Source organism: Camellia sinensis, chromosome 6, assembly GCF_055761805.1.
Source record: "Camellia sinensis isolate YWXY chromosome 6, ASM5576180v1, whole genome shotgun sequence".
Classification (NCBI taxonomy): Eukaryota; Viridiplantae; Streptophyta; class Magnoliopsida; order Ericales; family Theaceae; genus Camellia; species Camellia sinensis.
In genome coordinates this window covers 196,751,437-196,767,442 of record NC_138966.1, presented here as the reverse complement: position 1 = coordinate 196,767,442, position 16,006 = coordinate 196,751,437, and positions in this window count along the sequence as shown.

The window sequence follows — 16,006 nt, the reverse complement described above, 5'->3', positions numbered from 1 at the left end:
TATTTGGCGTCTAATATTTTTGTTGGATTATTCCTTATTGATGGAAAAACAATAAACCTATTGATTGAATGTTTAAATTTTAGGGCAAATTACATATACCCCTCGAGGTTTGGCTAAATTACAGATACCCCTTGAGGTTTGAGAAATTACGAATTCCCCCCTGAATGCTATATTTGCATAAGAAATTAGGGGGTAATTTGTTATGAAATATAAACCTCAGGGAGCAAATTGTTATGAAAAAACAAACCTCAGGAGGCGGGATGTAATTTCCAAAATCTCAGAGAGGTATCTGTAATTTAGCCAAAACTCGAGGGGGTATATGTAATTTGCCTTAAATTTTATTTTTAACTTTTTAAAAAAAATAAAATTAATTTATTTAAAATAAACTTGAAAAGACAAGAAATACATGAAAATTTTTATCAAATTAATTTTTAATTTTTAAAACCTCAACTAGCAGTTTGTGGATGACAACATGGCAAGTGAGTAGGAACATATCAATATTGGCGACGGTTTAATTTCACGGCCCGTTTGTTTTGCTCTCTCCAGGGCAGATTGCTAGTGGTGAATAGTAAATTTGGATGAGAGGTTGCTGTTGTGTCAATGACATAACAATAATTGTTGTATCTTAATTTAAGGTTTATTGGCTTCATTTGGGAAGAAGGGTTAGGTTGGGTAGGGTTAGGTTTGGACGATTTTAGCCACAAAAAGACGAAATATAACCCAATAAGATAAAATATCACATCCAACTCATAATCATTACATTTTTTCCTCACAAAAAAACAAAAAAAAAATCAAAATCAAAAATCAAAAAGCCCTTTAGCCCCAGACTAAAAAATTCAAAAAGCCAAAAAGCCAACACACTTTCCAAACAAACCCATTTATTTTTATGATTCAAACAGTCATTTTGTAGGGTTCGTCGAGTACTTTAAGCATGTCAAAAATTATCTTAATCGAATATCGATAACCATACGATCAAATTATATTTATCATAAAAAAAAATAAACAAAGTTTTTCTTTCGAGAAATATTTTTTAAAAAAATATGCAATCCGATCACGTAGCTATCAATATCCGATCAATATAATTTTTGATATGCATGAAGTACTCAATGAACCCTACAAAATAGGCAATTCAGATTATAAAAATAAACACATAATAAGCCTCAAATTGAGGCACATTAGCAACCCAATACCTGTAAATTTGTATCAAATTTGTTTTGTTTGCGGTCCAGATTTGTAATCCATTCAAATTATAGAAGGCTTCACATGAGCGGATTGATAGTTTAGGCGATGAGATGATATTAGAAAATAATCCATTCGGCTTAGGGTGTTATGGGACGACCGCCTAATCGTTTGGCCAAGTGCAATTTTTTATTTTTTTACTACATTTTGGACAGTACATTTTGAACCTTAATATTTAATTTTTTCTTAAGTAAAAACCATGATTTTTATTTATTTTATTATTTTATTTAAAACTAATTTAATAATCTCCACACTAACAACTATTATCAAAACAAATATAATTTTACGTAACCTCCTTACTATCAATTTCTTTCATTCTTTCTGAAAATAAACGAACCGTATAACTTTACAATTGATTATTAAATAATAATTTATAAGGGCACAAATTTAAAAAGCTTAAGATCATAATAAAATAAAAATTTAAATAGAAATAGTACTTTAATATTTAAAAAAAAAGATAAATTACAAATACAATCTCTAAATTTTGCTTAAAATACAAATTATCCTCTGTAATTTGAAAAATTACAAATACTTCCCTATTAGAATTTTTTATTTAACAAAATTAATAGAAAAAGTAAAATTTATAACTATTCACCTATACAATAATAAAATTATCTGAATTATTAAATGAAATAAAATTTTCACATTATTAAAAATTGTTAATTAACTTGATAATTTGCTAATAAAAAGACATATTTGTTATGAAATTAAAAACCTTAAAGGTATAATATAATTTCTAAAATTAGATAAAGTAATTTATAATTTGAATAAACCTCAAGAGTGTGTTTATAATTTACCTTTAAAAAAATTAAATTATGACCGGTGCACTTTCACTTTTTTTAATCCTGTTTTTCCTTTTCTTAATTCGAATTAAAAAATTCAAGCCTTCCCCTATTAGGAACTTAACATATAATCCACCGAAGGTCCTCCTCCTCCTCCTCCTCCTCCTCCTCTCTCTCTCTCTCTCTCTCTCTCTCTCTCTCTCTCTCTCTCTCTCTCTCATCCATCGTAGTTTTCACTTTAAAACACTTTCGAAATCACTCAGCAAAAATAATTTTCCCCTTTGACAAAAACCTTCTAAAATCACTCAGCGAAAACGTTTTCCCCTCAAACAAAAACCTACCTACAATGGGTGCATTAGGGAAATGGCTGAAATCACTGATTGGTCTCAAGAAGACCCAATCAAGCCACCAAGTAATCCCATACTCTCAACCATCACTGACCCATTAGCTTGATTTTCTTGTTTTCTTTGTTTGTAGAAAGTGTTTTCACCTTTATTTTATTTTATTTTATTTTTTGTAGGGAAATGTGGGCAATAGTGGTAAGGGTCGAAAGTGGAGGCTATGGCGGAGCGACAAAGCAGGCCACGTGGTTGCATCTGATTCGTCTTTTGGGGTTGATGACCTGTTCAGTGCTACTGTGCCAACTGTGGTTAGAGCTACGACCAAAGAGTTCATGGTGGTCAGGCAAGAGTGGGCTGCGATCAAAATCTAGACCATTTTTTGGGCTTTTCTAGTAACTTCATTTTTTTTATAAAAAAAAAATTCTCTTTATCACTCTGTTTACTCAATTTTTTTCATAACTATACATGTCTTAGCTATATGAATTTGATGGGTTTGTTTGGGATTGAGTTTTCAATTGCTGATGAATGAAATCAAATTTAATCAAATTCTAGCAGGAGGTGCCACAACTGCAATCTGGGAGATTGGTTGCCCATAATGGCCTTCTTCAGGTATTTGGATGTGAGGGGCATATATGTCAAAAAAAAATTATTGAGTGTCACGCCATGAACTTATCTCAACCCTTTGATTTCAAGTAAGTCCTATGTGAGTCATAGAAATTAAAAGTGAAGATGTGCTTGTGACATTGCTATGTCAACGACATTAAATAATTACTCCTAAGTCACACGAATGTGCAACCAAGCAATGACGTAAATACCATTCATTTGTATTGGATGTGACAAGAATGCGAAAGTGTAAGCTTGTTCAATTTTACTCAATTAAAACATGTTTAAACCAGTTCAAATCCATAATTGTGATCAATAAGGGTGTGTGTGGTTTGTGTTTTAAAACATGTTTTTGGAAGAAAATTTCTAAAAACATGTTTGCGTACAAATTTTTTCAAAAAAAAATTAAAATTACTTCCTCTATTACACATCAATCAATCACTTTTTCTCTCTCTTCTCTCCTCACTCCTCAATCACTTTTTCTCTCACACATATCTACTCAACTACAAAAAAATATCAAATTATCTCAAATTTCCAAACTCCAAAACTATTTTCAAAATATACAACCAAACAAATTAAAAAAATTTCTAAACTCAAATTTATCTCAAAACACAAACCAAACACCTAAATGTTTCCAGGTTGATTTGACCAAGGCCATTAACTTGTTGACAAGTTAACCCTTCCATTTGGGGCATTGGACATCCAAAAGTTAAAGAGACCTTTAGGTGTGTGGATTGGGATGTGGGTTAAGTTGGTTTTTTTTTTTTTTTTTGGACTAAATTAGTCAAAAAAATAAAATAAAATAAGTTAAAAAGTTAATAAGAAAAAATATCACATTTAAACCATAATCATTTTACCATTTTTTTTACAAAAGTCAAAAAAATTTTAAAAAATCAACCCAAGCGAATTTTTTAACCAAAATTTTAGAATAACCAAAAAATTTAAAAGTTAAAAAATCAACCCAACTTTTCAAACAAAGCCCTAATCACAACCAATGCTTCATTTGCTGATTTTTTTTTCTCTCTACATTTTTCAGGCTATATGGCCATGCAGTGGTCACTATTGCCCAACAGAAGAGAATTTCATGGAGTTCATTAGTTTCCTCCAAGAGCACAATGTAGACTTGAGCAATTTCATGCAGTTCACCTCCATCTCCCCTGTTATTGCCATCATTACTATTACTATTACCATCATTATTGTTCCAACTATCACTATCATCGTTATCGCCACTATCAATACCCCAACACCACACGATGACTGCCATCACATAGCCAAAATGCACAAGAAGAAATTGCACTTTGGAAACTAAATTTTTAGTCACCAAAAGTAAGGTTTTTAGTCGCCAAAATATTTTCCCTACTAAATATTTTGGTCGCGGGATTTGTCGGGGAAAGATTGTCAGGGAAGGTATTGGCGACTAAAAAAACATTTAGTCACCAAAAGGCATAAAAAAATGGCGACTTTAGTAGGGAAAAGTGAAAGGTATTCGCGACAAAAATAGATTTAGTCACTGATGAGGCAAAATGGCAACTAATCTATTAGTCACTCAAAACATACTAATTTAATTTAAATCACATCTTCAGCTACTAAATTTTTAATCGCCAAAACTTCAAATAACTACAGCGACCAAATTTTTAGTCGACAATAGTGTTGTTTTATCTACCAAATACTCAGTCGTAGAAAGTCCGATTTCTTGTTTAGCTACTACACAGGTTAGAGACTTGGTCTTCACTTCCATGTCTAACATTTCTTCACAAAATTAAGGTTCCCCCAAAGTCGGTGGCCCAATGATTTTTACTTGATGAAAAGAACTTTCCATAATTTCCAAACTCCACTAAAATTTTATTTTCAACAAATTTCCAAGGAATTTTAGATCTTATTCGAAGAAATCAATCAAACAGTTACCTTATAGTCAAATGTCTTCAAAGGAAATTCAAAATTTAATTTCAAAGTGTAAGACTCTGTCATTAGCCTTTATCTAACACTTTTTCATAAAATCAAATTCCCTCAAAAGTCAAAAAACAAAAGATTTTGGTCTAATCAAAAACATTTCTTAATCTAAAAAATTCTACTTGGGTTTTCTTTCAAAATTCCTTCCTCCCAAGGAGCTGTGGATTTTATTCCAAGTATCTAATCAAATAATTGTCTCCTTAGTCAATTATCTTTTGGGAGATTTGGAATTTTATTCAAAATTGAAGATTTGGTCGCCACATCCTTATCTACCATTTTTCATAAAAGTTGAAATTACCCCTAAAGTCAATTAGTTAAAAGATTCTTATTCGATTAAACACCTTCCATAACCTCCAAGGCTCTACTTAAGTTGCAAAGTTTCTTTTTTTTAGAAGTTAATCTTTAATCATATGTTTTGTTGGGGATTTAAATTTAAAAAGGCAATAAATCTCTTCTTCTTTTTTTTTTTTTTTTTTCTGATCACTAAGGTAAGAACCCAAATTCAAACTCAAATTCTTTAAAATTGGGAAACCACCCCCCTAACTACTACTGATTACTCATATCATGATCAAAATATGAATCAATGCCTAAATTGAACGCCCAAATCTTTGTAATTGGATCATTGCTCCAAATAACTCAAATAGCCACATAATCAAATCACAGAAATATCAAACTACCCATATTTTGGAATGAAATCACTGCATGTTTGATTGTTGATCCCTAGAATCAAATCAAATCATTTTCAAAATATCACATAAGCACATAATTTACATTCATGCCTATTGAAGGGTAGGGTTGCCCTGTCCTAATTTAGAAATGAGATCTAGGATTCACTAAATCATTCAAAGAGGCAATACTAGAATCCGAGAAAGGAGAGCAATAATACAATCCTAGAAAGGAGGGTCTACTACCCTAGTTTAGAAAGTTCTAATGCTCTCTATATGCAATAGGTAAGTTTGGTCACAAAAGAGCATCAGTTATTACTATCAATATACCTCTCATTCCACAAGGGAATGATCAAATAGTACTAATAGCATAATCCGATGCTTGCCTTATTGACATAACATAGTCCGTGAATAGTGTACGGGTATTATGTAACAAACCTAAGGATAGGTGAATAGACCCAGTCAATTTTGCTTAACAATAACCATTGGATCTCGAAGTCGTCATCATAAACAAGGTGGTCATAGTTGCCAAACAAAGCTAATTTTGAGGAATTTTAAGGATTCCCACCAGAGTGATGAATCTAAACAATTGTTTTTCCATTATTTATTGTTTCCCGAAATGTACCCCAATTTATTTTCAAAAGTGCATGATCAAATTTCAACTTATATTTTTTTTCAAAATAAAGCACCATTTTTTATTTAAATTTTCATAGTTTTCCATTCATCTTTTTTTTCAAAAGTTTTGAGTTCGGATTTTATACCAAGGAATCAATCAAACAATCATCCTTTAGCCAAATATCTTATAGAGGAACCAAAATTTTATTCAAAATGAGAGACTTGGTCATCACTTCCTTGTCTAACATTTCTCCATAAAATTAAGGTTACCTCAAAGTCAATAGGCCAAGGACTTTTACTTGATGAAAAGAACTTTTCATAATTTCCAAACTCAACTCAAATTTTATTTTAAAAATATTTCAAAGGAATTTCAAATCTTACTCGAAGAAATCAATCAAACAGTCTTCTAAGGAAATTCAAAATTTTATTTCAAAGTGAGAGACACAGACATTACCTCCTTATCTAACACTTTTCCATAAAATCAAATTCCCTCTCAAGTCGAAAACCTAAAAATTTCTGTCTAATCAAAAACTTTTCATAATTTCTAAAATTCTACTTGGTTTTTTTTTCAAAATTCTTCCCTCCCAAGGAGCTTTGGATTTTATTCCAAATATCTAATAAAACAATTGTCTCCATAGTCCATTATCTTTTGGGGGATTTGAAATTTTATTCAAAATTGAAGTTTTAGTCGCCACTTCCTAATCTACCATTTTTCATAAAAGTTGAAATTCCCCCTAAAGTCAATGACTTAATGATTCTTATTCAATCAAACAACTTCCTTAACCTCCAAGGCTCTACTTAAGTTGCAAAGTTTCTTTTTTTTTAGAAGTTATTCTTTAATCACATGTTTTATAGGAGATTTAAATTTTAAAAAGGCAATAATTCATTTTTTTTCTTCTTTTTTTCTAATCACTAAGGTAATAACCCAAATTCAAACTCAAATTCTTTAAAATTGGGAAACGACCCCCCTAATTACTACTGATTACTCAAATCATGATCAAAATATGAATCACGACCTAAATTGAACCAGCAAATCTTTGTAATTGGATCATTGTCCCAAATAACTCGGATTGCCACAGAATCAAATCAGTGCCATATCAAACTCCCCAGATTTTGGAATGAAATCACTGTCTTTCTGATTGTTGATCTCTAGAATCATATCAAATCATTATCTAAATATCACAAAAGCACATAATTTGCATTCATGCCTATTGGCGGGTAAGGTTTCCCTGTCCTAAGTTAGAAATGAGATCTAGGATTCACTAAATCATTCAAAGAGGCAATAATACAATCCAAGATATGAGGATATCCTGCCCTAGTTTGGAAGGTACTAATGCTCTCTATATGAAAAAATTAAGTTCGCTCACAAAAGGGTACATCAGTTATTACTATCAATATACCTCTTATTCCACAAGGGAAAGATCAAACACTACTAATAGCATAATTTGATGCTTGCCTTATTGGCATAACATAGCCTGCAAATAGTGTCCAGGATATTATGCAACAAACCTAAGGATAGTTGAATGGACCTAATCAATTTTGTTTAACATATACCAATTGATCTTGAAGTCATTATCATCACCCAATAGGTCATAGTTTCCCAACCAAGGGAATTTTAAGGAATTTTAAGGAATCCTACCAACGTGATCAATCTAAACAATTGTCTTTTCATTATTTATTGTTTCCCAAAATGTGCCCCACTTTATTTTCAAAAGTGCATGATCAAATTTCAACTTCAATTTTTTTTCAAAATCCTTTTTCAAAATAAAATCTTTTTTTATTTAAATTTTCAAAATTTTCCTTTCCTCTTTTTTTCCAAAATTTGAGAACTTCAGAATTTATTCTAAAGAATCAATCAAACAATCATCGTTTAGCCAAATATCTTATAGAGGAACCAAAATTTTATTCAAAATGAGAGACTTGGTCACTAAGGTAAGAACCCAAATTCAAACTCAAATTATTTAAAATTGAGAAACAACCCCCCTAATTTAGTACTGATTACTCAAATCATGATCAAAATATGAATCACTGCCTAAATTGAACCCCCAAACCTTTGTAATTGAATCATTGCCCTAAATAACTCGGACTATCACAAAATCAAATCACAGCCATATCAGACTCCCCAGATTTTGGGAATGAAATAATTGTTTTTCTTATTGTTGATCCCTGGAATCAAATCAAATCATTTCCAAAATATCACATAAGCACATAAGTTGCATTCATGCCTATTGCGGGATAAGGTTGCCCTGTTCTAATTTAGAGAAATGAGATCTAGGATTCACTAAATCATTCAAAGAGGCAATAATACAATCCTAGAAAGGAGGGTATCCTGCCTTAGTTTGGAAGGTGCTAATGCTCTCTACATGCAAAAGATAAGTTGTCACAAAAAGATACATCAGTTATTACTATCAATATACCACTCCTTCCCGAAGGGAACGATCAAACAGTACTAGAAGCATAATCTGATGCTTGCCTTATTGACATAACATAACCCACGAATAGTGTTCGGAATATTATGCAACAAACCAGAGGATAGGTGAATGGACCGAGGCAATTTCGTTTAACACTTACCATCGGATCACAAAATCATCATCATCACCCATTAGGTGATAGTTGCCCAAGGGAATTTTAAGGAATCCAACCAGAGTGATCAATCTAAACAATTGTCTTTCCATTATTTATTGTTTCTCGAAATGTAACCCAATTTATTTTCAAAAGTGCGCGAACAAATTTCAACTTCCATTATTTTTTTTTAATATTCTTCTTCAAAATAAAGTGTCTTTTTTTATTTAAAATTTCAACATTTTCCTTTCCTCTTTTTTTTTTCAAATGTTGTGAGGAGTTCAGATTTTATTCCAAGGAATCAATCAAACAATCATTCTTTAGCCAAATATCTTATAGAGGGACCAAAATTTTATTCAAAATGAGAGACTTGGTCATCACTTCCTTGTCTAACATTTCTCCACAAAATTAAGGTTCCCTCAAAGTCAGTGGTCCAAATATTTTTACTAGATGAAAAGAACTTTCCATAATTTCCGAATTCTATTCAAATTTTATTTTAAAAAAAATTCCAAGGAATTTTAGATATTATTCCAAAAAATCAATCAAACAATTACCTTATAGTCAAAGTTTTTCTAAGGAAATTCAAAATTTCATTTCAAAGTGAAAGACTCCATCATTAAATCCTTATCAATACTTTTCCATAAAATCAAATTCCCTCTAAAGTCAAAAACCTAAAGATTTCTGTCTGATCAAAAAGTTTTCATAATTTCTAAAATTCTACTCGGGTTTTCTTTCAAACTTCTTTCCTCCCAAGGAGCTTTGGATTTTATTCCAAGTATCTAATCAAACAATTGTCTCCTCAGTCAAGTATCTTTTAGGGGATTTCGAATTTATTCAAAATTGAAGATTTGGTCACCACTTCCTTATCTACCATTTTTCATAAAAGTTGAAATTCCCATACAGTCAATGACTTAAAGATTCTTATTCAATCAAACAACTTCCATTATCTCCGAGGCTCTACTTAAGTTGGAAAGTTTCTTTTTTTTAGAAATTATTCTTTAATCACATGTTTTCTTGGACATTTAAATTTTAAAAAGGCAATAATACTTCCCTTTTTTTTTTGATCACTAAGGTAAGAACCCAAATTCAATCTCAAATTCTTTATAATCGGGAAACCACCGCCCTAATTTACTACTGATTACACAAATCATTATCAAAATATGTTTACTACTGATTACACAAATCATTATCAAAATATGAATCACTACCGAAATTGAACCCCCAAATCTTTGTAATTGGATCATTGCTCCAAATAACTTGGAATGCCGTAGAATCAAATCACTGCCATATCAAACTCCCCAAAGTTTGGGAATGAAGTCACTGTCTTTCTCATTGTTGATCCCTGGAATCAAATCAAATCATTTCCAAAATATCACATAAGCACATAAGTTGCATTCATGCCTATTGGGAGGTAGGGTTGCCCGGTCCTAATTTAGAAATGAGATCTAGGATTCACTAAATTATTCAAAGAGGCAATACTACAATCCTAGAAAGGAGGGTATCCTGCCCTAGTTTGGAAGGTGCTAATGCTCTATACATGCAAAAGGTAAGTTTGCTCACAAAAGGGTACATCAGTTATTACTATCAATATACCTCTCATTGCACAAGGGAATGATCAAACACTACTAATAGCATGATGCCTGCATTATTGGCATAACATAACCCGCAAATAGTGTCCGGAATATTATGCAACAAACCTGAGGATAGGTGAATGGACCTAGTCAATTTTGTTTAACACTTACCATTGGATCTTGAAGTCATTATCATCAACCATTAGGTGATAGATACCCAACCAAGGGAATTTTCAGGAATTTTAAGGAATCTTACCAGAGTGATCAATCTAAACAATTGTCTTTTCATTATTTAATGTTTCCCGAAATGTGACCCAATTTATTTTCAAAAGTGCAAGATCAAATTTCAACTTCAATTTTTTTTCAAAATCCTATTTCAAAATAAAGTCATATTTTTTATTTAAATTTTCAAAGTTTTCCATTTCTCTTTTTTTTCAAAAGTATTGAGCATTTCGGATTTTATTCCCAGGAATCAATCAAACAAACATCCTTTAGCCAAATTTCTTATAGAGGAACCAAAATTTTATTCAAGATGAGAGACATGGTCATCACTTCCTTATCTAACATTTCTCCACAAAATTAAGGTTCCCACAAAGTCAATGGCCCAAGGATTTTTACATGATGAAAAGAACTTTCGAAAATTTCCGAACTCTATTCAAGTTTTGTTTTCATAAAATTTCCAAGGAATTTTAAATCTTATTCGAAGAATCAATCAAACAGTTACCATATAATCAAATGTCTTCAAAGGAAATTCAAAATTTCATTTCAAAGTGAAGGACTCGGTCATTACCTCCTTATCAACACTTTTCCAGAAAATCAAATTCCCTCTAAAGTAAAGAACCTAAAGATTTATGTCTAATCAAAAACTTTTCATAATTTCTAAAATTCCACTCCGATTTTCTTTCAAAATTATTTCCTCCCAAGGAGCTTTGGATTTTATTCCAAGTATCTAATCAACCAATTGTCTCCTTAGTCAATTATCTTTTAGGAGATTTCAAATTTTATTTCAAAATTGAAGATTTGGTCACCATTTCCTTGTCTATCATTTTTCATAAAAGTTGAAATTCCCCACACAGTCAATGACTTAAAGATTCTAATTCAATCAAACACCTTCCATAATCTCCGAGGCTCTACTTAAATAGGAAAATTTCTTTGTTTTAGAAGTTATTCTTTAATCACATGTTTTCTTGGAGATTTAAATTTTAAAAAGGCAATCATTCTTTTTTTTTTCATCACTAAGGTAAGAACCCAAATTCAAAGTCAAATTATTTATAATTGGGAAACACCCCCCTAATTTACAACTGATTACTCAAATCATCATCAAAATATGAATCACTACTTAAATTCAACACCCAAATCTTTGTAATTGGATCATTGCCCCAAATAACTCGGACTATCACAAAATCAAATCGCTGCCATATCAGACTCCCCAGATTTTGGGAATGAAATCATTGTCTTTCTGATTGTTGATCCCTGGAATCAAATCAAATCATTTCCAAAAATATCACATAAGCACATAAGTTGCATTCATGCCTATTGGGGGATAAGGTTGGCCCTTCCTAATTTAGAAATGAGATCTAGGATTCACTAAATCATTCAAAGAGGCATAAATACAATCCTAGAAAGAAGGGTATCCGGCCTTAGTTTGGAAGGTGCGAATGCTCTCCATATGCAAAAGGTAAGTTTGGTCACAAAAAGGTATATCGGTTATTACTATCAATATACCACTCGTTCCACAACAGAATGATCAAACAATACTAGTAACATAATCTGATGCTTGCCTCATTGACATAACATAACACACGAATAGTGTCCGGGATATTATGCAACAAACTTGAGGATATGTTAATGGACTCTGTCAAATTTGTTTAACACTTACCATCGGATCTCGATGTCATCATCATCACCCACTAGGTGATAGTTGCCTAACCAAGGCAATTTTGAGGAATTTTAAGGAATCCTACCAGAGTGATCAATCTAAATAATTGTCTTTCCCTTATTTATTGTTTTCCGAAATATGCCCTAATTTATTTTCAAAAGTATGCAATCAAATTTCAACTTCTTTTTTTACAAAATAAAGTGGCTTTTTTATTTAAAATTTCAATGTTTTCCTCCCCTCCTTTTTTTCAAATGTTTTGAGGAGTTCTGATATTATTCCAAGGAATCAATCAAACAATCATTCTTTAGCCAAATATCTTATAGAGGAACCAAATTTTATTAAAAATGAGAGACTTGGTCATTACTTCCTTGTCTAACATTTCTCCACAAAATTAAGGTTCCCCCAAAATAAGCTGCCCAAAGATTTTTACTTGATCAAAAGAACTTTCCATAATTTCCGAACTCTATACAAATTTTATTTTCAAAAAATTTCCAAGGAGTTTTAGATCTTATTCCAAGAAATCAATCAAACCGTTACCTAATAGTCAAACGTCTTCTAAGGAAATTCAAAATTTCATTTCAAAGTGAAAAACTCAGTCATTACCTTCTTATCAACACTTTTCCATAAAATCAAATTCCCTCTAAAGTCAAAACCCTAAAGATTTATATCCAATCAAAAACATTTCACAATTTCTAAAATTCTACTCGGATTTTCTTTAAAAATTCTACCTTTCCACGGAACTTTCGATTTTATTCTAATTATCTAATCAAACAATTGTCTCCTTAGACAAATATCTTTTAGGCGATTTCAAATTTTATTCAAAATTAAAGATTTGGTCACCACTTCCTTATCTACCATTTTTCATAAAAGTTGAAATTCCCCGAACAGTCAATGGCTTAAAGATTCTTACTCAATCAAACACCTTCCATAATCTCCAAAGCTCAACTTAAATTGGAAAGTTTCTTTTTTTTCAAAGTTATTCTTTAATCACATGTGTTCTAGGAGATCTAAATTTTAAAAAGCCAATCATTTCTTTGTTTTGTTTTTTTTTATCACTAAGGTAAGAACCCAAATTCAAACTCAAATTCTTAATAATTGGGAAACCACCACCCTAATTTACTATTGATTACACAAATTATTATCAAAATATGAATCACTGCCTAAATTGAACAATCAAATCTTTGTAATTGGATCATTGACCTAAATAACTCGGAGTATCACAAAATCAAATCACTGCCATATCAAACTCCCTAGATTTTGGGAATGAAATCATTGTCTTTCTTATTGTTGATGCCTGGAATCAAATCAAATCATTTCCAAAATATCACATAAGCACACAAGTTGCATTCATGCCTATTGCGGGATAGGGTTGCCCTGTCCTAATTTAGAAATGAGATCTAGGATTTACTAAATCATTTAAAGAAGCAATAATACAACCCTGTAAAGGAGGGTATCCTGTCTTAGTTTGGCAGGTGCTAATGCTCCCTATATGCAAAAGGTTAATTTGGTCACAAAAAGGTACATCAATTATGACTATCATTATACCACTCCTTCCACAACGGAATGATCAAACAGTACAAATAACATAATCTGATTCTTGCCTTATTAACATAACATAACCCACGAATAGTGTCCGGGATATTATGCAACAAACCCGAGGATAGGTGAATGGACCCAGTCAATTTTGTTAAACACTTACCATTGGCAGGTGCTAATGCTCATCATCATCACCCATTAGGTGATAGTTGCCCAACCACGGCACTTTTGAGGAATTTTAAATAATCCTACCAGAGTGATCAATCTAAACAATTGTCTTTCCATTATTTATTATTTCCCGAAATGTGCCCCAATTTATTTTCAAAAGTGCGCGAACAAATTTCAACTTCTATTTTTTTTTTCAAAATTCTTCTTCAAAATAAAGTACCTTTTTTTATTTAAAATTTCAACGTTTTCCTTTCCTCTTTTTTTTCAAATGTTTTGAGGAGTTCAGATTTTATTCCAAGGAATCAATCAAACAATCGTTCTTTAGCCAAATATCTTATAGAGGAACCAAAATTTCATTCAAAGTGAGAGACTTGGTCATTACTTCCTTGTCAAGCATTTCTCCATAAAATTAAGGTTCCCTCAAAGTCAGTGGCCCAAAGATTTTTACTTGATGAAAAGAACTTTCCATAATTTCCGAACTCTATTCAAATTTTATTTTAAAAAAATTTTCAAGGAATTTTAGATCTTATTTATAGTCAAAGTTCTTCTAAGGAAATTCAAAATTTCATTTCAAAGTGAAAGACTTGGTCATTACATCCTTATCAACACTTTTCCATAAAATCAAATTCCCCCTAAAGTTAAAAACCTAAAGATTTCTAACTGATCAAAAACTTTTCATAATTACTAAAATTCTACTCCGGTTTTTTTTTAAAATTCTTACCTCCCAAGAAGTTTTGGATTTTATTCCAAGTATCTAATCGAACAATAGTCTCCTTAGTCAAGTATCTTTTAGGAGATTTCGAATTTTATTCAAAATTGAAGATTTGGTCACCACTTCCTTATCTACCATTTTTCATAAAAGTTGAAATTGCCCTTACAGTCAATGACTTAAAGATTCTTATTCAATCAAACACCTTCCATAATCTCTGAGGCTCTACTTAAGTTGGAAAGTTTCTTTTTTTTAGAAGTTATTCTTTAATCACATGTGTTTCTTGGACATTTAAATTTTAAAAAGGCAATAATACTTTCTTTTTTTTTTCTTTTTTTTTTTTATCACTAAGGTAAGAACCCAAATTCAATATCAAATTCTTTATTCATGGGTTATCTCATTGTTGATCCCTGGAATCAAATCAAATCATTTCCAAAATATCACATAAGCACATAATTTGCATTCATGCCTATTGGGGGGGTAGGGTAGCCCTGTCTTAATTTAGAAAAGATATCTAGGATTCACTAAATCATTCAAAGAGGCAATAATACAATCCTGGAAAAGAGGATATCCTGCCCTAATCTGGAAGGTGCTAATGCTCTCTATATGCAAAAGGTAAGTTTGGTCACAAAAGGATACATCAGTTAATACTATCAATATACCTCTCCTTCCACAAGGGAATGATCAAACAGTACTAGTAGCATAATTTGATGCTTGCCTTATTGACATAACATAACCCACGAATAATGTCCGGGATATTATGCAACAAACCTGAAAATAGGTGAATGGACCCAGTCAATTTTGTTTAACACTTACCATCGGATCTCGAAGTCATCATCATCACCCATTCCCAACCAAGGCAATTTTAAGGAATCCTACCAAGTGATCAATCTAAACAATTGTCTTTCCATTATTTATTGTTTCTCGAAATGTGGCCCAATTTATTTTCAAAAGTGCGTGATCAAATTTCAATTCTTTTTTTTTTTTTCACAATCCATTTTCAAAATAAAATGCCTTTTTTTATTTAAAATTTCAATGTTTTCCTTTCCTCTTTTTTTTCAAATGTTTTGAGGAGTTCCGATTTTATTCCAAGGAATCAATCAAACAATCATTCTTTAGCCAAATATCTTATCGAGGAACCAAAATTTTATTCAAAATGAGAGACTTGGTCATTACTTCCTTGTCTAACATTTCTCCATAAAATTAAGGTTCCTTAAAGTCAGTGGCCCAAAGATTTTTACTTGATGAAAAGAACTTTTTATAATTTCCAAACTCTATTCAAATTTTATTTTCAAAAAATTTCCAACAAATTTTAGATCTTGTTCCAAGAAATCAATCAGTTACCTTATAGTCAAATGTCTTCTAAGGAAATTCAAAATTTCATTT